This window comes from Pseudochaenichthys georgianus, chromosome 12 (genome assembly GCF_902827115.2).
Source record: "Pseudochaenichthys georgianus chromosome 12, fPseGeo1.2, whole genome shotgun sequence".
NCBI classification, from domain to species: Eukaryota; Metazoa; Chordata; class Actinopteri; order Perciformes; family Channichthyidae; genus Pseudochaenichthys; species Pseudochaenichthys georgianus.
Window position 1 is genome coordinate 23,122,890 of NC_047514.1, and position 23,686 is coordinate 23,146,575.

Here is a 23,686-nt window from a genome sequence, read left to right on the forward strand (position 1 = left end):
GATTGATTAGATTTTAATCATATTATGTATTTGTTGTCACAAGGGGCTTTTTCCTCAAATAGAATTACAATATATATATATATATATTAACAAAAAAACAGTAGATAAGATTAACATTGGACTGTTACAAGTAGGCAAACACATGTTGATATATATATATAAAGCCACAATAACCAACAGCATACAGTGTCTGTATATAAGAGTATCTGTCATTTGGAAACAAACACAAACAGTGCAAAGGAATTTTAATGAAGTGGACACAAACAGATAATACCCTTGTTTTGTGCTTTTCTGATGTAACTCTTATTGTGAAGGCTGCAACATCTGAATTCCGGTTACATTGTAGATGCACTGTCCTCATCAGTGAATGATGCTTTTGGAGTAAACTGGGTATTCTTTCTCGCGTTCACCACCATGTGGCGGTTGTGGAAACTGCACATAATGGGAGTAATTCAGACAATACTGGAGCAGAAACCTATTCAGGAAATGCTAATTCTACTGATCGTGTTGCTTTACGCAGGCAAACTCAGTGGGCAAGCACATCTCGTTCCACCAGGAAACTAGTTTCACTCATTAAAGGCCTATCTGTGTGATACAAAAGACTACTCTGTAGTTCATAGGTGTCTGAGAAATTCTTGTAAAATATTGAAATGTGTTCTCTCCTGGGACCTTAAAGGTCACATGTCATGGCCATTTCTACTGATCATAATTCCATTGTTGAGGTCTACTAGAATAGATTTACATTGTTCAATGTTCCAAAATCACATTGGTTTGCTCATACAGCATCTCTGAAGTAGGCTATGTGTATTCGCTCTCTGTCCTACACGCCTTGTTGGAGCTCCTGCCCACCCCCCCCTGTGAGCCCACTGTGCTGTTGTGTTACAATGGTGTTTGTTAGCAACCAGAAAAGGACACAATGTAATGACAAACAGATGAGAATGCTGCGTGAGGTCTGGGTGCTGTGTTGGTGGGACGTTGCGGGACTCGCTGCTCCGCCCTTTGAGGCTCGAGGACAGTGTGAGCTGGATTACTGGTGTCGTTTCCTGGTTGCTGCGTGGGGTCTGCGACACAGCGAGACTCAGCCTGAGCACACACAGATGAGTGTGTGGCAAACTGTGAGTGGAGATCCACGGAGCCGAGGCTGAGAAAAGATAAGGTGTGTGCCGGCGATACTCCGCGGACCGCGGAGTAGCGCGGCTGAGAAAAGATCAGGCTGAGTGTGTGTGTGTGTGTGGGTATGTGTGGCCTAGCATTACTATACTTGTGGGGACCTAAATCTGTTTACACAGTCACGTGTGGGGACTCACCTCCCTTATGGGGACAAATTGGAGGTCCCCATGAGGGGAATCATTAATTTTAGGGTGAATACTTGGTTAGGTTTAGGGTTAGGGTAAGGTTAAGGGTAAGGGTAAGGGTTAGAGTTAGGCATGTGTTGGTTATGGTTAAGGTTAAGATAAGTCTCCAGGAAATGCATGTACAGTCGGTCAATGTAATGTCCCCTGAAGTGATGTATACATGGTATGTGTGTGTGTGTGAGAGGAGCTCCATTTGGACCTGGGTATGGTCACGTCACTTTACTCAGGAAGAAAAAAATGGAAAAAGAAAAATCTCCAACGAGGCGTTCAGGGGCAGCATAGACAGGTATTTTCTGTGTTAGAGTTTTACTCATTACAGGGTGTAGCCTACTTTGAGTGTTTGTGACATGCAGAAAAAGCTACATAACACACAAGGGGACGGTTAATAACCGGAAAAGCATGACATGGGACCTTTAAGGGTTTCTCGCAAGTCTTCACCCTCTTTCTTACAGTGCAAATGCTTTTCTGCTTGCTCCTGCCTCTGCTTACTTTTTATGCTGATTTTCTTATTCTTATTCTCTGAAAACTTAGAGCAGCGGCTCCTGGAAACTTATCACTGGGACAGTTCATCTTCGTAAATAGACGGAGGTTTTCAGCCATATTTCAACATTTTTACGACGACCTCAGTCTTACAGTAAACAGCTAAAGCCTGGTAGGCTACTGCATGCTATTTAGCTTAAGCTAGTCGGTAGCAAAATGCCTCCGTTCTCTACAGATGACTTCCACAAACGTATACAGAAGATAGCTGTGTTGGAAATGAAAATGCAACGGTTGGAAGTTAACGTGGAAGTGAATGGACTATGTCGTGGGAATGACACCACTTTACCAGTGTTGCAAAATAATGGAAAAGGGTATGCTAACTCACAGCTAGTCAGCAGCTACAAGGATTCCAAGGAACAGGAGGGCTGTGTACCGGGTAATAAATCTACAAGTGGTAGTCCTCCCTGGAACTCTCTGGGTGCAAAGCCTAAGAGTAAATCATTTCCATGGGATTTGGGAGGACGGATAACAGGCAGAGCCCAGAGCTCTGAAATCTGTGATGCGACCGGCTGGCCTGCATTGTTATCACCCAGGAAGAGCGCCTCTTCAACCCCTAAACAGCAGTGGACAGCTGCTAAAGGGAAAACTACAAAAGATCCTCCTAAACCACCAAGTGTGCCAATCCAGAACAGATACGCTCCGCTGACCGAGAGCCGGAGATCTCTTTCTGATGACCTGGATAACCCGTCCTCTTCACACAGCAGGGTAAGGAAGGACCAATAGCTACTCCAAAAGTAAAAGGCTAGAGGGAAAGCTAACGACTGGGCCTGAAACTCTGATTGTGGGTGACTCTGCTGTAAGAGATGTAAAAGGTCTGTGTAGTAAGAACAACACCAAAGTACTCTGTTTTCCCAAGGATACGGTCTCTGACTTGGCTGAGAAGATCCTGCATATTGGGGCTGAACATCCGACTGTGAAGAATGTGGTACTACACATTGGAACAAATGATGTTGTGAAACAAGAGTCAGAAGTGCTGAAAGAAGACTTTAAATGTTTGTTGGAAACTGTCAGCTCTCTAAATGCAGAGGTGTTCATCAGTGGCCCTCTACCGCCAGTCAGAAGAGGAGTGGAGAGATTCAGCAGACTGTTTGCACTGAACACCTGGCTTTCAACTGTCTGTACTGACCATTCTGTCCATTTTATTGACAATTTTAACTTTTTCTGGGACCGCAGACATCTTTTCAAGGCAAATGGAGTTTGCCTGAACAAGTCAGGAGTGAAATTGTTTATCTCTAACATATTCAACTGCCTGCATCATCAATCTGTTCCCTCTGCCAAGGACAAGCGGCAAGAGGAATCAAAACAGGAGAAAGACACAACATATCGCGCAGAAAACCCTGAAGAAGTATCACTGCACCCGCCTGAGGAATGTTCTGATTATGGGAGTCCTATGAGACACACGGAGGAGTCTCCACCGCCCGTCACCCCACTCACAATTCATAGAATGGGACAAAAGAATCTCAAGGTTCATTTGGGCGGGAAAGAAACAGAGGATAAAATACACAACCCTCCAAGCACCTAAAGATAAAGGAGGGATGGCTCTGCCGAATCTTCAAGAATATTACTATGCAGCTCAACTCCGTTATTTAGTTAATTGGTGTGATGCAACATATACTGCCCGTCACATGCCCCTCAACGACGCCCACCAAAATCACCGAAGCAGAGATAAGCACTATCTCCCCCGGCTTACAGTAGAGCCCTCACCTTGCCCTCTTATGAGAGGAGCAGGGTGATGGGTCCTCCCTCCCCTTCAAAGCCTGATAGGGATGTGTGTGTACAAAACGCTGCAAACTGATATCTGCTGGGTCCAGGCTCAAGGGCGTATGGCAATCTCAACTCTTTCCAGGACATGCCGGGGCCCTGCCTGCCTGTAGCTTTGCGGATATCTGTGTTGATAGGTAATAGATTAAGAGCGGTGAATCATCTTAGATACAGGAAGCGCTCAAACGTTTGTGTGAGTTTATCTAATTTAGCAGTGATTCAATGTCAGCCACAGCTTGTTACAAAAACACCTGACTGATAGTGTGTTTAACAAACTTAAACTAGCTTTATTACATGTTAGGTCTTTGGCAGGAAAAACATTTTTAATCAATGATTTTATCACTGAGCACAATCTCGATTTTATGTTTTTAACAGAAACTTGGATTGAACAAAATAACAGTGCAGCTGTTCTTATCGAATCAACCCCTCCCAACTGTAGTTTTATGAGTCAGGAAAGAATAATAATAATAATAATATATTTTATTTATAAGCGCACTTTTCATTTGCGTAAACAAAACTCAAAGTGCTACAAAATTAAAAATTAAAAAGGGTGAAACAAAACAACAATAAAAAAAAACAATTAAAACAACATAATAAAAGCTGTGACATTCATGCCCGCATGGCATAATGTGGGGGATTTAAAAATCTAGTTAAAGGCTATTCTAAAAAGATGCGTTTTTAGGCCTTTTTTGAAAGCCTCCACAGTCTGTGGTGTCCTCAGCTGGCTTGGGAGGGCATTCCACAGTCTCGGAGCAGCGGAGCAGAAGGCTCGGTCTCCCATGGTCTTCAGTTTTGTCCTTGGTGGGATGAGGAGGTTTGCCTTTACTGAACGTAGGTTCCTCGTGGAGGTTTGTGGGGTGAGCAATTCCTTGATGTAGGAGGGAGCATTTCCATATATGCACTGATGAGTGAAGAGGGTGATTTTGTAGTCAATCCTGAGTGAGACCGGGAGCCAGTGCAGTGATTTGAGGATGGGTGTGATGTGTTCGTACTTCCGCACTCTCATCAGGATCCGAGCAGCGGTGTTTTGGATGTATTGCAGCTTCTGGATGTTCTTGCTAGGAATCCCAATGAGAAGTGCGTTACAGTAGTCCAGCCTGGAGGAGACAAAGGCGTGGACAAGCTTTTCAGCATCTGGCAGACTGAGTGTGGGGCGGAGTTTCGCAATATTTCTCAGGTGGTAGAAAGAGGTCTTGCATATTTGCTTGATGTGGGCCTCAAAGGTCAGGTGAGGATCCATTTTAACTCCCAGATTGGTAACCGTTGTTGAGAGTGGAATGTTCTGACCGGAGAAGGTGATGCTGGTGATGGCAGATGAACAGACCTGATGTGGAGTGCCAATAAGAATGGCTTCAGTCTTGGAGCTGTTTAGCTGGAGGAAGTTGTGCTTCATCCACACCTTTATCTCCTCCAGGCATGTGGTTATTGTGGATGATGGCAGAGGTGCAGAGGGGGTTGGGTTTGCTCTGATGTAGAGTTGTGTGTCATCAGCATAGCAATGGAAAGATATTCCATGCCGGCTGATGACACGACCAAGGGGGGATATGTACATGGTGAAAAGGGTGGGGCCAAGGACTGATCCTTGGGGGACACCGCAAGTCACAGAGTGAGTTCTTGATTTAGCCGCTCCCAAGGTGACGTGCTCAGTCCTCCCGGTGAGATAGGAGGTGAACCAGTTTAAGGCAGAGTCAGAGAGTCCAATTGTAGTGTGAAGACGGTGGAGTAGGATGTCATGGTCGACGGTATCAAATGCTGCAGTTAGATCCAGGAGGATGAGGAGAGATGGAGATCCGGTGTCAGCTGTCATCAGCAGGTCATTGGTCACCCTGACTAAGGCAGTTTCTGTACTGTGGCCCTGGCGGAAACCAGACTGGAATTTTTCAAAGAGTTTATTCAGTGTTAGATGTTCCTGGATCTGAATGGCAACTACTTTCTCCAGTACCTTGGATAGGAATGGCAGGATGCATAAGAAAGGGGGTGGAGTTGCTATTGTGTTCAATGATTCCATTCAATGCAGGAAGACATCGTATGGAAACTTTGATTCTTTTGAATATGTGGCCCTTCAGCTGAAATGCTCCTCTCGAGCTCTGTTCCTAAATATCTATAGACCACCCAAATACTGTGCAAGCTTTTTTGATGACTTTACTGAACTGCTGTCTATAGTGTGTATTGACTTTGACCGTCTAGTCATTGTTGGTGATTTTAACATCCATGTTGACAACCCCCAGGACAGAGGGGCTAAAGAACTGTTTTGTGTTCTTGATAACTATGGACTGACTCAGCATGTGACGGAGCCCACGCACAATAAGGGGCACACTCTGGACTTAATTATCTCAAAGGGTTTTAATATCTCTAAGGTTGTGGTGACTGATGTTGCACTGTCTGACCATTCCTGGGTTTTCTTTGAGAGCTCTATTTCTGTTCACAAAAATGTTCAAAAAGAGATAACCACAAAGCGATATTTAACTGAAAATACTAGGGAAATGTTTACTCAGAATTTTTTCTTCCACACTTGCCCCTGCTAACATCTCAGTAAATGAGCTAGTAGATCATTTTAATTAAACAATTAAAAATGTTATAGATGCCATTGCTCCAACTAAGGTAAAGGAAGTGTCTGGCAAGAAAATATCTCCATGGAGAAAGGCCATGACCGTGAAAAAAGAGAATGTCGAAAAGCGGAACGCAGGTGGCGAAAAACAAATCTCCAGGTTCACTTTGAAATCTATAAAGAGAGACTTGGCCTTTATAATTTGGAATTGAAAAACGCACGACAATCGTTCTTCTCTGACATCATTACCAAAAACAAAAACAACGCACGTGCCTTGTTTGCTACCGTCGAAAGACTAACTAACCCCCCAGTGTCAGTAGCCTCTGAATTTCTATCCACCAGGGCGTGCAATGATTTTGCCTTCTTCACTGACAAAATTCAGGAAATCAGACAAGCAGTCAGTGCCTCTGCATCAGGTACAGCAAATGTGTTGTCTCTGTGTCCACTTCACATCAATTCAGACATCATGACACAATTCCATCAGATTAATGATAAAACCTAGAGGACATTATACAACTTCTGAAGTCCTCCTCCTGCTGCCTTGATATTATTCCAACAGGATTTTTCAAAGATGTTTTGCCCTGCATGGCCTCAGAACTACTTCATATAGTAAACAAATCTCTTCACTCAGGTATTTTTCCACAGGCCCTGAAAACTGCAGTCATTAAACCGCTCTTAAAAAAGAATAATCTAGATGCTTCAGTAATGAACAATTACAGGCCCATATCAAACCTCCCATTTCTAGGTAAAATCATTGAAAAAGTTGTTTTTCAACAGTTGAGTAATTTCTTGCATTTAAATGACTGTTTTGATGTGTTCCAGTCAGGCTTTCGTCCAAACCACAGCACTGAGACTGCTCTTGTAAAGGTCTTTAATGACATCCACTTAAACACAGACAGTGGCAGAACTTCAGTGTTAGTATTATTAGATCTCAGTGCTGCGTTTGACACTGTTGACCACAGCATATTACTAGACCGACTGGAAACTGAGTGGGACTTTCAGAAACAGTTCTAAATTGGTTTTAATCCTACCTAAAGGACATAAACAACTTTGTTTCTATAGGTAAATACACATCTGAGTTGACAAATATGACATGTGGGGTACCTCAAGGCTCCATCTTGGGGCCTCTTCTCTTTAACATCTACATGCTACCACTGGCTCAGATAATGAAAAACAACAAAATAAGTTAACATAGCTATGCGGATGACACACAAATTTACGTAACAATTTCACCAGGAGACTATGCTCTAATTCAAACACTGAGTAAGTGCATTGAACAAATCAATGACTGGATGTGTCAGAACTTTCTCCAATTAAACAAAGATAAAACTGAGGTAATGATTTTTGGAGCCAAGGCAGAACGTATAAAAGTTAGCACTGAGCTTCAGTCTGCAATGTTCAAAACAACAGATAAAGCCAGAAATCTAGGTGTAGTCATGGATTCTGACCTGAGTTTCAACAGTCACATTAAAACAGTTACTAAATCAGCCTACTATCACCTAAAGAATATATCTAGGATTAAAAGACTAATGTCACAGCAGGATTTGGAAAAACTTGTCCATGCTTTTATCTTCAGTAGACTGGACTACTGTAATGGTGTTTTCACAGGTCTCACTAAAAAATCTATTAGGAAGCTGCAGCTGATTCAGAACGCCGCTGCTCGAGTCCTCACTAACACTAAGAAAGTGGATCACATCACTCCTGTTCTGAAGTCTTTACACTGGCTTCTTGTGTGTCAAAGAATAGATTTCAAAATACTGCTGCTGGTTTATAAAGCACTGAATGGTTTAGGCCCAAAATACATTTCTGACCTCCTGCTAAATTATGAACCATCCAGATCTCTCAGGTCTTCAGGGACTGGTCAGCTTTCTGCCCACAGAGTCAGATCTAAACATGGTAAAGCAGCATTCAGTTATTACGGCCCGTCCACACAGCGGCGTGCGTTGACGCTTCACCATTCACGCTTCACCATTCACTTTGAATGGGGTGACGTCACTTTTAGCCAAAATGCATCGTGGGAAGCGACGTGGAGCGTAGCTGGCGTGGCTCGCTGCAAAAGTTGAGCAATGTTCAACTTTTGACGCCTCGGCAGAAGCGTCAGCCAATCGAATCATATGCCAGTACAAGCTCTAGCCAATCAAACCGCTGCTTGTGTGTCAGGGGCGGGAGATTCATGTGATTGGTTGTTGGTCGAGTTTCAGACACGCCCGCCGGCAAGCGTCAGCGCACGCCGCTGTGTGGACGGGCCGTTATGCTCCAAATATCTGGAACAAACTCCCAGAAACCTGCAGGTCCGCTGCAACTCTTACTACTTTTAAATCCAGACTGAAGACTTTTCTTTTTGTCGCTGCTTTTAATTGAACTATTCATATCTTAGACTGCACTTTAACTTTTATCCATGTATTTTTTCTTTTTATGTTTATTTGATTAGCTTTTATTTATGACTGATTTTAAATGCCATTTTCTTAATGTCTTTCGTTTTTGTAAAGCACTTTGAATTGCCTTGTGTTGAAAAGTGCTATATAAATAAACTTTCCTTGCATTATACATCAGTTGATCAAAGCTGACCTCATGACAAGGGGGATTCATTTCGTTATTCACCTTTGGCCTTTTTCAGTACAATGGCTTTTTATTGTGACCCATCAGATGACTCATCTGACTTACTCTGAACACAGTCATCAACAACATGTAGCCTATTACTTAGTCTATTCATATTCCGCCAATAAACTGTTTCAATCCACAATTAAAAGTATGTTTTGAGTCTGCTGTGCAACCAAACTGAAATCCATCATGCATGAATTTAATTCACACTCTGAAATATTTCATTGTCTGCATATGATTGGATTCATTATGCCTCGAGATGATTTTAGCTTTCAAATCCAATCAAAAAGTTGTGCTTACTTGTCTTGGGTAGTTTTACAGAGTCTTAGGGTCACATAATATAGAAGCTATTTAAAACATTCCCAAGACTTTAAAATAAAAGTTTTGATTTTTACTTTAAAACAATCAGATGAAATAGAAAAAGAAAAACCTGTTTACATATTTGTTTTCATACGGAGTCAAAGTCACACATCATGTAAGCCATTAAAAAAGTCCAAGAGATTTCATTTGAAAAAAAAAAAATGCAGATTGTTTCATATAAAAACTGAACTAAAAGGGGGACTGAAATCCAAATCATTGAGGTGTGTCCTTTTTGTGTTTGGAGTCATAAAGTCACACAACATGGAGTATTTTTTTTTAAAACACGCTGAAATGATCTTCTATTAAAATATGTTGGTCAAATCTATTCAGTACACATCATTTACCAAAAAGAAAAGGAAGACCCATTTAACATAGTTGACTCGTCCTAACAATTTATAAACCGTGAAGGAAATAGGCTGCTCACATCAATGCATTATTCACTAAATCTAAAATGTTTATTTCCCACAATTCTCATGCCCCAACAACAATCAGCATTGAAACGTCTCTTCTGAGCCTGTCTTTCCAAGCACTACATGTGTAGTAAACACTGTGATATGACACCAAAGGATATGCAACAAAACCGAAATGGATCATGCATGAAGATAATTCCCATTGTCTTTGTCCGGAAGTGTTTCTTTGTCTGTTTATGATTGGCTCTGACATCATTATGCCTCAGATGAAGCTTTAATCCTCTTAATGTGATGTCATTTCAGCCTCATAAAGACACTTGGCTCCAACATTCATTTTGTTTTCTGGATGGAGGAACATTTCCAAACGATTAGGGCGGATTTCCTGCTGCAAATCCTCCTGTTCACAAACAGTGTCTTTTTTAAACCTCTATCAACTGCATACACACCTTTAAATATAGTAACACACCCAAGATGAGTTTAACAGCAATTCAATGCAGCAATGGTAATCATTCATGTTTTAATGATATGCGTGTCCCACAAAACCATAAACAATTTAGCATAACACACATTTAATTACAATGATAAGCATTCATTAGCTTCTTCTAACTGTAATATGATAACATGTATGATTTCCCTCACACATCTTGCATCTATCATAATACATTTATATTATTTTAAAATTATTTAGCATATCCTAATGTGACATTAATATATAAAATGGATGTTTGATAGAAAGAAAAAACAAAATAAATCCCCCAATACATAATATTCAAGTTCAGTTTAGTTGTTAGAATTAAAGGTTAGTTTGTCGCCCCCATGTGGTCATTTATTTTAAACCACGTCTTCGTAATATTTATATATATATATTTTACAAATTATGTTTAACAAATACTTTATAAGAATATCATTGTTATCAACTTTGATCAGCTTTTATACATTCTAATTATACTGATATTAATAATTATCTATTATATAGAATGAATCTAGCCTCAGGTCTTTTTTGGATTATGACCAGAAGAGTTATTTATAGTAAATAATGTTCAGTAAATTCCTAGGTTTTACTAGATTTAAATAAAAATGTGATGAGACTTTAGCATTCGTAAATGTGTGAAATTAATGTCACCATAATCATACAAAAAAAAATAAAAATAGAATATAAATAGGTATGTTAGATTTCTTTTTAACCATTGACCAATTCTAAAGTTGAAAAATGGTCATGTCTTAATGAAAAGTAGTTACTGTAACAATTTGTAGATACGGTTTTAATAATAATCTGTAATCCTGTTGTTTTCCCCTTATTTTTATTTATAAAATGTTACAGCATGTTTTGTCTCTCAGGACCAATTTACTGAATGTGTCCCAAAGCTACACAGAAAGTAAATCGACCAAGCATCAGAAAAAACATTATTCAATCAGAAGTTATTTTCTATGTGATAATAAAGACGTTTTTATCCACATGCATTTGACTCAGGAAACAGGCACGATGCTTTTGTCCTCACAATATACAGAATTTACATAAATGACAAACGAGTTTGAGTATTTTATGGGAGTGTAGATGAAAGTCGGTTTATTCAGTTTACCACAGAGCATTTAGTTTTATTACAGGAGACGTTTTTAACACTCCCCGCTCTGATTTACACGAGGAGGCCTTTCTTTTTAACAGCTAAAGAGATTAGACTGCATCATATTCATCTGTGCGCCTCTGAAGATCCTTCCAGCTGTTTCACACACATTAACTCAGGGCTGGAACGCAGGGCTACTGCTTTAAATAAATCATGACCTTGGGAAGACCACAGTCTGCTGTTAAATTAAACCAACTGCAAAACACTTTCAAATTCTAATTAGTGGTCCTCCCAGTGATTTTAAATCTCTCGTATTTTGTTGTCTTTCAGAAACAAGTGGCCGAGGTGTGTGTACTTTAAGGTTATGCAGTACATGTTGCTGACAGTTTTACATGTTGAAAAAGTTACTGTGCTAATCCTTTTATTCCTGATGACACTATCAGACACAATGCTTTGTCTGAGGTACTTATGGACAAATGTAAGGCCATATAATTAAAGTGCAATCAAGTGGTCAAATATGAGATTACTGGTACATTTTGAATGAAAAGTCGACCAGTTAGACCTTCATTAAAGAGCACGTTTTATACTTATTTTCAGGTTCATACTTATATAAGAAAAGGGTTATAATAAAACAACAATTAGGCAAATCGTTGTCTCAATATGTTTATATGTTCAAAGCACATTCTTTCTCTCCAAACATCTGTCTGAAAACCTGTATCCAGCTATGGGATCGGCTTGTGAGAAGGACATGGCCAACATTGCAAAAGTATAAATATATAAAGCTGCGCGAAGAGAGGTGGTATATTTGAATGAGCCTAGGTAAGACATCGAAAGGGAAGCCAAATCTGAATGGCTTGATGAATCCCATGGTCCCCCCAAAATAAAATAATAATTATGCTGTTGTACATCAGTTTTTAGGTTGATATACACCCAGACACCCAAATGGTGATGACTTGGTTATCAAAAAGAAAGTATTGCATAATTAAACCCTTAAAGGTGGGGTAGGTAATTTTGGAGAAACCAGCTCGAGTGCGATGGAATTTGAAAATACACAACTGGAAAGAATCTGCCACTTCCTCACAGAGCCCCTCCTCCAACACACACGAACGCGCACATGACCAATGAGGGCACGAGATCAGTTTGTGCACAGATGGAAGGCTGACAGGCAGGTCGGCCATCCAGTCATTTTAGCCGGGCCGGCTAAAATGATTGGTCGTGCTTTTTACAGTACCACGGCTTCCACAGATTACATTTTTTAATGGATTTGTTGTCAAAGCATTTAATGTATTCATTGCCATCGGGATGTTAAGAGCATTCCATGGAATATAACAAGTGTTTCTGAAATAAATTACATACCCCACCTTTAAAGTTTCATAATTCATTCAATTTTCTCCTGAGTGTGTTACAAAACAAAGTCCATCTTATCAGACAAAAATGTGGACTTAATAAAGTGGATTTATTGCGGGTGCTGTTATCTAATATATAGCAGGCATCTTAGCGAGCAAGCATTTTCAACTTAGCTTTCAAACTACAGTATCCAGCCATTTTGGAAAATGAAGCTTGACTTTATATTTGTGACGACATTTTAGAAATGTCAATCTTTAGTTTGAACGAAATAAACCTTGGCCAGTGCCATAAAGACATAGGAAATGAAGTTTAGAGGGCTGTGCTATTTCACTTGTAAATTCAGGATGTAAAGACGCGCCTACAGCTTCACTGTCTCTGCTGAGGTTCACGTGCGTCTTCTTGTTCTTATAAATTCCCAGAGAGCCCAGGTCAACACTGAACATCTGGAGGTTCACAGTGTGGTGGAGGATGTTCTCAGAGAGAGAGCTGCAACAAGGAGGTATCAGTGTTTCTGAGCAGGAGTTACATTTGACTAATTGGGTTTGACAAGCATTTGTGTGAGGAGGTGGAACATTCCTGTCAGGAAGTTAGAGGTGTTATAGATCAAAGACAATTAAAGGATTTAATGATCTGACAGGGGGGGGGGGGGGGAGGAAAGGAGGCTACCTGCAGGCAGTGGGTATTCTTGTTTTCCTTTTAAAATGGCCCTTTAACCCATTTTCTCAAATGGAAGATCGTTGTTTTTGAGAAACTATTGATGTGAGTATCGTGATATACCTTATTGTTTGACAAGAAGACTGTCATGTTTTTTAACACACCTTTTAAAATGTGATTAGATGATTTAATCAGTGTTATTATTAGTGGCATTAAGCCTAATAGATTTACAGATTAGTATCTCATTCACATGGTTAAGTGAAAAACCTAAAACCAACATAAAAGTACAATTTTGAACACAATCACAACTGCTTATCGGTTTTACGCACAAACCTACTTGTTTAAGTTTAGGAAAGATAGTTAAAATAGGAAGATTTTTAAAGTTGAATACAATCTTAACATTAGGAACATAAAGAAAACAGTTTGTTTGACAGATAAACCACACTCTTATGGGTACAGTACCATCCACCGGATCATTTTTGCTGCAAAGTATGGTAGTAGAAATATGTTTTTCGTCACCTGAACAAAGATGTAAAAGACGACATATCATAGAACACCTTTACAGTATTTCTACACAGATATTTGGGTATCTAGAGTGATTATCAACCCACACACACGGTGAAATGGGAATGTCAGTTTTTGTGGGCTGCCTCATGAGATAACATGAGATTCAGATCTGGCTCTTGTCTATGTCACATGCATGCTACGGAGTGTCTCAACACAGTGTTTGACAACCAACTTTGCATTTCGTCTTGCAAGCTAATCGGAGCAGAATGGGTTTTTTGGGAGGTGGATTTAAAGAGAAATGCTCCGAAACAAAACATGTTTCATCATACAGAGGGTGATTACAAGTATATTCAATTGCCAATGAGAAAAATAATGTATTTTTGATCATTGTAGCATTGAAACATATTATAAAAGAAACTCAAAATACCCATGAACCTGAGAATGACCCTAATATGTCCTCTTTAATTCAGAGTCACTGGAATAAGAAAGTGTAGCTGAGAATTAGGTGAAGGGTTAAAGGGTAATTGCATTCCTGCAGGGTGTCAAACTATCTCTCCGAGCCTCTTCGGTGAACCGAGAAACAGGAGGAGGTCAGAAAAGGTTTCACCAGAATATAGAAAGTGAGAGGAGGGAAATAGGAAGATAAATGAAAAGTATGGGTGTGTTAAGATGAGAGAAGACAAGAGCAGCAAGGCATGGAAAGACTAGTGTATAGAGACTTTAAATAATTATTTAGATTCAGAACAGATGAGTTTACTTAAAGAAAACACAGAATCAAACTGTGAATGTGTCGCTTACTTTTAGTGATTCATCATCAGAGCATAAACGAAACATCCCCAACCGAGTGCATCAAGCCGTAGCGTGAGCAGATGGAACGTATTTGAGCCAAATCCAATGTTTTCTGGTGGAAATTCAAAGAAAAAGGCACCACATGAGGGCAGCATCGAGTCACTCCATCTCTGACAGTGGAGCCGTGTTTATACTGCATCATTTCATAAACTGAAGGGACAGGAAATAGATGATACTTAGGCAGAATAACGCAGAGATATTATGCAAGATGCTGGATACAAAACAGTCTGATATATAGACAATATTAAACTACAGTTCGTCATAGTGTAGAAGTACCTGCTAATTCTGCAGACTCTCTTAAGCACATATTTGATAGATGGAGAGACCTACGAGTTTCCTGCCGATTGAACAAAGATAAATGTCAGAATATTCATCTTAAGCCTAGATCAAATCTGCGAATCCACACATCATAATGTGAAATATTGAACAGAGGATTACACTGTAATATTAATATTTTTTTGCTGAATCTGAGTATTTAAAAGATTAGTTTCCACTTCAATTCAAGGGCTGCTTTATTACGTAGGCGTTTAATATCTCATGTCTCCACTGTTCAAGTCTTGCAAGTATGGATGTAAGACAATATATATATAAAAGTACTCGTGAATATCTTTTGATCGTGTATTGCTCTCAAACAGGTTTAATATCTCAACAGATCTAGAGTAATTACAAACAGATAATTGGGCTAATTATCTTAATATCATGTTATTGATAATAATTAACTTCAATCTGTTCAATCAGATGTGCTACCTTGTAAACAGTGACATATGAGCTCCCTGATTATTAGTACTTCCAATATTCATCAACTTTGTTTATGTTTGATTAAGTATTCATTGACCAACATGGCCGAAAAATATGATTTCTCATTAGCCAGCTCATTCTGAAAAGGAGGCCAACACATTATGATTTAGGTGATCATCATTTAAGGCTGTAAGAATAATGACCTACATTATTTTTACAGCCTTAAATGATGATCACCTAAATCATAATGTTTTGGCCTCCTTTTCAGAATGAGCTGGCTAATGTGAAATCATATTTTTAGGCCATGTTGGTCAATGAATACTTCATAATATTATCAACTTTTTTATACTAACTATTACTTACTATTTTTGAATTATTATTTATTATGAGTTTTTATATAATTGTTTAATATATTATATTTTTATACATGTTTAATAACAATAATCCTTATAATTAATTCACTAACATTTATCAGAGTACTCAAAGATACTTCAAATAAAATAATGTTGTATTTAAGTATACACAAATAAATACATGAAATCATTTTCATTCAGTGTTTCCTTCCCTTAGTGATCCTCTGACTTTTCACAAGGTTGACTTTTTTTGCTTGGAATGTTTTGACAGCTAATAGATGAAATATTCTGTATACAGTATATAAATAATATATATTGTAAACATTCAATATAAATGTATTGTGGACATGTATGCCCCTCAGGATAGATTGTAATGTGTCTCTTGGACCCAAAAGCAGAACTGGGACAAGGTCAGGAAACAGTTTAAAGGTCACCAAGCTGACACCAAAGAACTGACACAGACAGACCCCCGACTGTTGCGTCGCCGCGCGTCGCCGCGTCTTGGCCATGTGTCGCACGGGAACACACCGCAAAGACTTCAGCCGACGGCCAAGTTGCACATACGAACTGCGCATGCGTGAGTGGCAATAACTCTCTCCTTACCAAACACTGATGAGGTGATGGTGCGGCAGCGGGCTCAGATCTCAGGTGGAACAAAAGTTAGATAGTTTAGCTTGGCTGAGTTGTTGGTAAGATGCTGGCAAACTGAACAAACCGGCAGGTAGAGATGGGCTTTTATACTGCGGGAGCTTAATGAGCTGCAGGTGTGCATGTTGATTGGCAGCCGGAGTGAAGAGCCACACCCACAAAAAGGCTGTGTTCCAATAGTAAGCATAAATTACGTCCTATATCTTTTCCCTTGATTTGTGAAGGACTTATGTAAAGGAGAAATCATCAGAACCGAGCAGAAGTCAACCAAGCTGCTGTGAAAATCCACATTTTGGCGGACAGATGTTTTCTTTGGGTGTGTCATATCCTCAATTTGTTTGCATAAATAGGCTACATTAACACACTAAATGCTATATACTTCAAGTTTCCTGTCCAAAAGATTATAGATTACAGCTCTGTTTTTAATTCCTCTGTACAAAAGGATATATAGATGCTTAATTCAACTAAGAATGATCTGTCACTTTGCTGCCATAAGGAATTGTGAATTCTGTGCTAAAAGGAGATAAGAAAGGAAGCACTTTCTTATAGCTTCTCTAATTTTAAAGGTTCTTATCAAGGCTGCCACTAAACACTTCTGGGTAATTTCGATTAGTTAGGAACTCTAAGCAAATAAGAGTATAAAGCGGTTCCCATTCAATATCCCATTGACTTTTAGAGGAAGCTCTTAAATGCTAACTTGTTAATGTGTGTGGACGTTTGGACTCATTCCTGCAGCATTCTAGTAGATCAGAGCCAGCAAGGGAAACATAGGGAACAAACAGGAAGGTGGGAAAACTGTAGAAACATAAGGAATGACAGGAACAGCTGGGATCACGACTAAAATGGCTCCTTTTATTCCTCCTCAATTTTATTTTGTGTAATACAAAGTTAAAACAATCATCCTCAGCTGTTTGCACTCGAAACATCAGTGTGTTATCAAAGCCTCTTGTTGACTTTCATCACATAAATGATAATATCAACTCTAAAATATCAATCAACTCTGTTTATACACCCTTTTCCTACATTTTGTTCTTTTTTGCTTTCTTATAATTATGGTTTATTTCGGTTCACATCAACAAAATGTATTCTACCTCCGTCTCTTCCGTCGACGAGTCATTTCTCAGCCTCTCTGTCATGATTTCTCATATTCAAAGAGTCCAAACACATGGTCACAGCGGAAAACGCCACCAAATATTTGATAAATAGAAGGCTGCTGTCACCTGATCAGATTACGCTCACACACACATTTCTGTAAATACCATGTACTACTGATACATGAGGGCCGATGTGAGGAAGCTGCAGCTGAACCCTCGCCTTATCAAGCAGAGAGAAGTCACCCGCCCTCTGGAAGAAGCTTTATTTACTTTGTGCACAATCTTTGGGTCACTTTCCAAAGCTTCTGATTTAAAATGTACCTGAGAGTTTCACAACCACACTCCCATTCAAAGTGTGTGTTGCTGCAGCCGATGCCCTTAACTGGAGGTCAGGTTTGTGATTCCTTCTGAATACAACGCCTTTTTCTTCTTAAATTGCAGCCTTATCGTGGTGGAGCTGGTGTGCGTGCCGCGGTGACCCCAGAGCGTAATGTTTTCAGGAACATGCGCTCCTGTTAGCGACACCTGAGGCAAACTATCAGATGAAGAGTCTGTGAAGAAGTGTGGCCAGAATAAACACAGCAGGGGGAGAGGCTTCTCACCCCTGCTGTTTAACAGGACACGGACACATTTGCACCATTCACACACAATGAAACATTTTCTGTATGACCTTATTTATAACAGATTAAAGTATCTGTTCATTTTCTTTCTTGATTACATGTTTTTGCTAATTGTTAGCATTTTATCCAGTGGGCTGCAAAGTTGACCGTGTGTGAATTTATTCGACAATTGAAAAGTACACACATAATACAACGACTACACAAAGCATTCAAAACAAATAAAAGTGAATGATGGCAGCAAACCCTGAGGCTTGTTTTTGTTGCAGTAATTTAAAAGATTGTCATTGTGCCAGGATCAACAAACAGAGCCATATAGAAGACAGAATAAAAGCTTCACCATGGTTTCAATATCGAGGATCTCATTTCTGAGTGGATATTTTGTTTCAAAGTCATGTACAGTAGGTTTTTGAGCCTGCCATTCGACTGTGAAATTAAAGGGGCCCTATTTGTTGTGTCCCGTCAATTATGTTAATTTGTTATGTATTTGTCACGTTCATGTTTGTTTTGTTTGTTTCACTTCCTGTTTTATTTTGTACTCCTTGTCTCATTCCAGGGGGGTATACTACGAAGCAGGATTTTCGCTTAGCCGGCTAAATTCAGGGAAAACTCCGGCTTTCCGGTCCTACGAAGCTGGTTCTCTTTTTAGCAGGCTAGATCTCCATGGTAACTTATGCTTAGCGGCTAACCTGGTCGGGACCAGGTTAGGTTGCAGGCTAAGAGCTCAACTCAGTGAAAGCACTGCCTGCTGACCAATCAGAGCTCAGTGTTTAAAGTGAGTTTAAAGCGATCAAGTCATATTACAGGAGAAAGGAAATACAGAAAAGCTGCCGTCGCAGGAAAGACGGCCGGCAAAAATCACCGACTGTGTGAACGTGAACATGAATAGAATATCACCTCCATCTTCAGAGCAATCTGACTATTATAACATTAGCGTTAAGAAAGCTTACTTACATATCGGCCACAACATAAGTAACCGGATCAGAGTACATTAAGTACAGTCCGCGGCATATCACTTCATAATGTATCATATATCTCCTTATCTGAGTCAGCTGAGCCGTATCTGGCCGTGCAGCACTCACAGTGTCACATACTGTATGCAGAAGTATTATTTTAAGCAACACATAAGTTGACGAAACACTCGAGTCAAATGTAATTAAAGTCAGATCGTGTTTTAGACGGGCAGTGATATCATAAACCTGTTAATGTACGCATTCAAACACTTTTACCAGCTGTATTCACCTTGCAGGTGCAGCTATGTGTCTTTGATCCTGGATAAAGAGTTTAAGTCATGGATATTTAATTTAACTTCTTCATATGTCTAATATTATAGTTGACTTTTCATTCAGGAAGTATGACGCTGCGCTGTCAGTACGCTTCTCCATGTTTGTGATTGGTCGAATGCTCCAAATACCACCCCTTTCATGTGAACGCCCACCTAACTAGATAGGACACGGCTGGCTTGAGCGATCCACTTGATAACCAGCGTCGTAGGACCGTTTATCGAGAGCGCGTATGTTTTGGATTAGGCCAACCGGCTAACTCAAACATATCCAGGTTAGGTTGAACCAGCTTCGTAGTATAGGCCCCAGGTTAGGTTGCAGGCTAAGAGCTCAACTCAGTGAAAGCACCGCCTGCTGACCAATCAGAGCTCAGTGTGCGGAGTTTAAAGCGATCAAGTCATATCACAGGAGAAAGGAAATACAGAAAAGCTGCCGTTGCAGGAAAGACGGCCGGCAAAAATCACCGACTGTGTGAACGTGAACATTAATAGAATATCACCTCCATCTTCAGAGCAATCTGACTGTTATAACATTAGCGTTAAGAAAGCTTACTTACATATCGGCCACAACATAAGTAACCGGATCAGAGTACATTAAGTACAGTCCGCGGCATATCACTTCATAATGTATCATATATCTCCTTATCTGAGTCAGCTGAGCCGTATCTGGCCGTGCAACACTCACAGTGTCACATACTGTATGCAGAAGTATTATTTTAAGCAACACATAAGTTGACGAAACACTCGAGTCAAATGTAATTAAAGTCAGATCGTGTTTTAGACGGGGCAGTGATATCATAAACCTGTTAATGTACGCATTCAAACACTTTTACCAGCTGTATTCACCTTGCAGGTGCAGCTATGTGTCTTTGATCCTGGATAAAGAGTTTAAGTCATGGATATTTAATTTAACTTCTTCATATGTCTAATATTATAGTTGACTTTTCATTCAGGAAGTATGACGCTGCGCTGTCAGTACGCTTCTCCATGTTTGTGATTGGTCGAATGCTCCAAATACCACCCCTTTCATGTGAACGCGCACCTAACTAGATAGGACACGGCTGGCTTGAGCGATCCACTTGATAACCAGCGTCGTAGGACCGTTTAGCGAGAGCGCGTATGTTTTGGATTAGGCCAACCGGCTAACTCAAACATATCCAGGTTAGGTTGAACCAGTGTGCGAACTATACCACGGTCTCCGGGGGAGCCGGGATTTTTTTGTGTGGGGGGGGGGGGGGTAAATGCTGATCCGTGCATTAATAGCAACAGCACAGACATAGGCCTGTTATAAAGAGAAAATCTGTTGCACACGGGGTGGTGCCACAGGTCTACATTTACATGAAACGTCCCGATGGATCAGGTTCATGTCAACAGATTTCCCGAGCATGTATGGGCTACGCAAACTTCGATCAACTTGATTATAAATAATCCACGGACCACCAATGTAACGTTTGACTGTTTAATGAAATCAACTTAAAATGACTCAACAGGCTACATTGTTTCACATAGGCTATAGCCTAGCCTATTGTGGCTGTAGCCTACACAGAGCCGAACACATGCGATAAGAGCAGCCAGCGGCACCAACCATGAACAATATTCATATTAATAATACAGCTATAGCACAACACAACCCTCTCACTGCCTGGAGAGACGCGACGCCACACACACAACAAAACGATGCACATAGCTCTTCAGCCCCCAAGTTAACGTTAGCTGTCAAGTTAGCACTAGCACTGACCTTAGCTCCCTCATCTCTCGGTTCTGTTGTAGCAACAGTCACAACGTACGATGTGCTACCACCAGCTACATTCGGTTGGTCTTCTTGATCAGGTTGTTTGGCCGTCTTTTTAAAGAAATTGCCCAAAGTAAGTTGTTTTTTTCAGCAGCAGCAACAATGCCTGGTAAATATGCAGTGCCAACTAAACGAGCTTGTGAGTGAGTGGGTAGTGGGTGGAGCTGCGGGCAGCGTGCAAGCAGGCGAAACTTTTTTCATGAATCATAAACTCTAAATATAATTTTATTTCACTTATAAAGGTGTAAACCTTTGAAAAAAAAAACATGCCCAAAATGGAATTTATTTGGTCATCATATCAGTATTTTAGAGAGCTCCCCCCAAATGTCACAAACCATGTTCCCAGGGGAGCTCATGTCACCACTAGGGGAGCTATAGCTCCCCCTGCTCCCCTCCAGTTCGCACCCTGGGTTGAACCAGCTTCGTAGTATAGGCCCCTGGTCGGGACCAGGTTAGGTTGCAGGCTAAGAGCTCAACTCAGTGAAAGCACTGCCTGCTGACCAATCAGAGCTCAGTGTGCGGAGTTTAAAGCGATCAAGTCATATTACAGGAGAAAGGAAATACAGAAAAGCTGCCGTTGCAGGAAAGACGGCCGGCAAAAATCACCGACTGTGTGAACGTGAACATTAATAGAATATCACCTCCATCTTCAGAGCAATCTGACTGTTATAACATTAGCGTTAAGAAAGCTTACTTAAATATCTGCCACGACATAAGTAACCGGATCAGAGTAACATTAAGTACAGTCCGCGGCATATCACTTCATAATGTATCATATATCTCCTTATCTGAGTCAGCTGAGCCGTATCTGGCCGTGCAACACTCACTGTGTCACATACTGTATGCAGAAGTATTATTTTAAGCAACACATAAGTTGACGAAACACTCGAGTCAAATGTAATTAAAGTCAGATCGTGTCTTAGACGGGCAGTGATATCATAAACCTGTTAATGTACGCATTCAAACACTTTTACCAGCTGTATTCACCTTGCAGGTGCAGCTATGTGTCTTTGATCCTGGATAAAGTGTTTAAGTCATGGATATTTAATTTAACTTCTTCATATGTCTAATATTATAGTTGACTTTTCATTCAGGAAGTATGATGCTGCGCTGTCAGTACGCTTCTCCATGTTTGTGATTGGTCGAATGCTCCAAATACCACCCCTTTCATGTGAACGCGCACCTAACTAGATAGGACACGGCTGGCTTGAGCGATCCACTTGATAACCCGCGTCGTAGTACCGCTTAGCGAGAGCGCGTATGTTTTGGATTAGGCCAACCGGCTAACTCAAACATATCCAGGTTAGGTTGAACCAGCTTCGTAGTACAGGCCCCAGGTGCCTTTACTTCCTTGGTTCTTGTTTCCCGCCATCGTCAGCGTCTGCCCCGCCCCTGATTGTTTCCACCTGTTCCCACTTACCTCTTGTATATATTTTCCTGTCTCCCCTTGTCTGTTGTCAGTTCGTCTTGTTCGTCATGCCAAGAAGTCAGATCCAAGCAGCCATAGAGAGACCAAGTACCTTTTGTGATATCCTCCATGAGAGCGTTTTGTTTTGTGACCGTTTTGTCACTCCCTCTGTAAAGAGTGTTTCTTTGTTTTTGATCCATTAAAGTTTATTTTTCTTCAAACCTTTTCGTCTCCGGGTTGTGCAATGAGTCCTCATATCAGTGAGTCATGGTTCCTAACACTATTATGTTAATGTCCAGGTTCATATCAGTATTTAGTGTCCGTGATATGTCTCCATGCTTTAATGTTCAAAAAGCTCTTTATGTTTCTCAGGTGCTGCAGCACCTCTTTTCACCCTCTGTCTGAAACCAGAGCCCAGTCTGCTCTGATTGATTAGCTGGCCGGCTTTGTTGTGATTGGTCGACTGCTTAGAGATGTCCCGCTCCTTAGCCTATCACGTATGTGTTTGAGCCAAGCGGCAAACTCTGGGGCAGAGCCGGGAAGCCCATAAGGAAGTGCCACAAACTGCAGTTCATATATTGGCCGATAGGGGATGGCTGCAGAAAGTAGCAATTTCCACAGACCCCCATGTTAAAATGCCCTACTTTACAGCCGAAATAAACATGTTTCTACCCCTGGATGCAATACAAATTATTCTGGATATAGTTAGATTCCACCTTCATGACAATGGATTGGGGAGTGATTTTTTTATAACGCACCCCTTTTAGTTATATTAAGTCTTAAAGCGTTTGCATAAATGGCGTGGTCACCGTGGCGTGGTCACCTTGAGTGACAGGTCTCTGCGGTGACTGCTGCTTCTAGCTTTCTGTCCCTCTGCTAGCTCCGTTAGCTCTGTTAGCTCCTGGATGCTACAGGGGCTCGCTCAGCTGCAAGGCTGATCCGGGGAACACAACTTGAACTCGGACGTGTTTGTTGTGTTGGTGCCTGGTGGAGTATTCCTCATTTAAATATCGGACTTATCTTATGCCGCAGGCGGGAGTTAGACTCTGACGTCACTGTCGAGATGGCAGCGGCCGACTCCACCTACCAAGGGCTTATCAGCAACTCTGCAGAAACCTATGGGTGACGTCACGGACACTACGTCCATTTATATATAGTCTATAGAAATACTACGTCCCAAGTTGTGGACCAACGTAGTTATTACACGTTTTTTTGTGAGACTGGGTTGTCTATAGTGTGAGCACTAGCTAATAGCAGACG

The 23,686-nt window shown here is 40.7% G+C and overlaps 1 long non-coding RNA gene across 1 annotated transcript; it reads right to left on the reverse strand.

Moving 5' to 3' along the window:
* Nucleotides 1-9,550: 9,550 nt before the first annotated feature.
* On the reverse strand, nt 9,551-16,274 carry LOC117456319 (uncharacterized). The gene is made up of 4 exons (XR_004553231.2): nt 16,189-16,274; nt 14,771-14,831; nt 14,444-14,546; nt 9,551-9,972 (listed from the first exon to the last, which is right to left on the reverse strand). It is a non-coding gene; the product is annotated as an uncharacterized lncRNA (long non-coding RNA).
* Nucleotides 16,275-23,686: the final 7,412 nt, after the last annotated feature.